Genomic DNA, 2,111 nt, shown 5'->3' with positions numbered 1-2,111 from the left:
TTTTCCAATTAAATTTCAGGACTATGGATTTTTTATTTAATCTTTTAAAAAATTACAGCTGTCTCTTCTTTCTTCCACACTGAGCATCCTGATTTTAGGACACAGGGGACGATAGTTAAAATAGCTCATAATTACTCATTTGTTTTAGGCAACATTACACACACAACAGGGAATATCAGTACTAATGCTGCTACCAGCAGAATGACAACTGAGAAGAGTTTAAAAGTTCTCGTGCTCGCTCCAGCAGGACACAGAATAAAACTGGAATGATGCTGAGAAGATTAGCATGGCCTCTACACAAGGATGACACACAAATTCGTGAAGTGTTCCATATTAAAAAAAAAAAGTTTGTACCCCAATGTTTATAGCTGTTCTGTAGCTACATCAATAGAGCTTATACTCTTCATATACCATATTCTCTGCCTTTTAAGCCTCATACAGTTTTGGTTCTACCAGTAACTATGTATTTAATGCTGTCTGCTAGTTCTTATGCTGATGTAGCTAGTAATTTTGGCAGTCTGAGTCTTGTTCTCTAGTAAATTCTTCAGGAAGTGCTCATGGAAACAGTATTCCCTGAGTTCTTGTACACTGATAACAGTGTGTACCTTTTACACTTGAAAGTCAGTTTTCTTGAATATAAATTCCTTGGCTCACACTTCTGCCTTAGATAGCTCACACCATTTTTTTTCGGATACAAAGAAGTGCTGTTGAAAAATCTGATGATAATCTAATTTTCTTTCCCTTGTAAGTCACTTGTTCTTCTTCACTTCGATTATTAAAGGATTCCCCCTCCCTTAATATCCAGTCAATTTACTAAAGTATGTCTTGGTGTTGCTCATTCTGAGTCAGTTTTCTCAAGCATATTGTATTCTTTTTTAACATATATGCACCAGTTACTCATCTATTGATTCTCAGCTTCCAAAACCATCTTCACTGTCTGCTCTGCAATAATGGAGCTGCACCCCATAGCTATTTCTCCTTTGAGAGTTAAACTTTGTCAGTAGAGCGTGCTGTAGGGGACTGGAGGAGGAAAGGGTTTCTCTTCTTGACTCTAGTGTGCCTCATGCATAAGCCTATGCAGTGCCTACCATGCATGGAGCACAGGGCACTACCCATGGAAAACTTCCCTTGGCATTCCCTTGGGTGGTCTCAGCTTCAGCAAACTTCTCCACCATCCAGTGAGTCACAGCTGTGTCCCCTTCCAAGGTCTTGGCATCAGTTCTGAGGAAGGATGACCTTTTCTTGGTACCTCTGTCTCAGACCTGGGTGTAGAGATTTTGCCCTTTATCTGCTACTTCTGCATTCCTTAAAGTTCCTTTTAGTCTTTACTAGCCATTCCTCCATTATTCCAACCTCCTGTTATAGTTAGTAATCCCTGATATGAAACTTTCCTGTTCAAACTCCTTTGTGGTTTCTTTCTCCTACATGGATCCTGACTAATGCAACGTAGTATCAAATCACTGCCCTCCTGCACTCCCCCCCCCCAACTTTTTCTAATTTCAGGGAAATTTCCTTGAATTTTAGTTTCTAGTATTTGTTCTGTTCCCTTGTTATGAGTTTCAGTTTCAGGCACTGCTTTGACTATTTCCTATATTTGTCATTTTCTTTTGAACTCCTTTATGTGTACTTCTCACATTTTATTTCTCATGAACGTCATCTGATTTGCTCTTGTATTTTTTCTAATTTAGTCTTCATACCTGAAATTATTGTTTCTTTATTTCTAAATTTGTCCTAAGTGCTATTGTCTCACTTCTGAGTTTTTCTAATTATGATTTTTGTAATTTCTTTTTTCTTGACTTGGAATAGTTGGTATAGTTTCACTTATTGCCTGTATGGATGTTATTCTGCTTCTTATTCTCTTTTTGTATTTTTCTTACACTTTGGGTGGGATTTTTTATTTTTTTCTTTATGTGAAATTAGTTCTCTGAACTTTTGGAATGAGGTGGGTTGAGGAAGATTTCCTAACTTCTATAATTTTAATATAGTGTTTTTTGAAAAGAATTATTAGGGGGGTCCTGGGTGATGCAGTTGGTTAAACACCTGACTCGGTTTTGGCTCAGGTCGTAACCTCAGTGTCATGAGATTGAGCCCCATGTCAGGCTCCATGTTTA

The 2,111-nt window shown here is 37.8% G+C and overlaps 1 pseudogene; it reads left to right on the top strand.

Annotated features, from left to right (window-relative positions):
- Window positions 1-225: 225 nt before the first annotated feature.
- LOC116637999 lies at window positions 226-338 on the top strand (annotated as a pseudogene).
- Window positions 339-2,111: the final 1,773 nt, after the last annotated feature.

The sequence above is a fragment of the Phoca vitulina genome, unplaced genomic scaffold, assembly GCF_004348235.1.
Source record: "Phoca vitulina isolate PV1807 unplaced genomic scaffold, GSC_HSeal_1.0 scaffold1, whole genome shotgun sequence".
NCBI classification, from domain to species: domain Eukaryota; kingdom Metazoa; phylum Chordata; class Mammalia; order Carnivora; family Phocidae; genus Phoca; species Phoca vitulina.
Note: the sequence above shows the minus strand (reverse complement) of the source record. Positions and strands in the feature narration are given on the sequence as shown.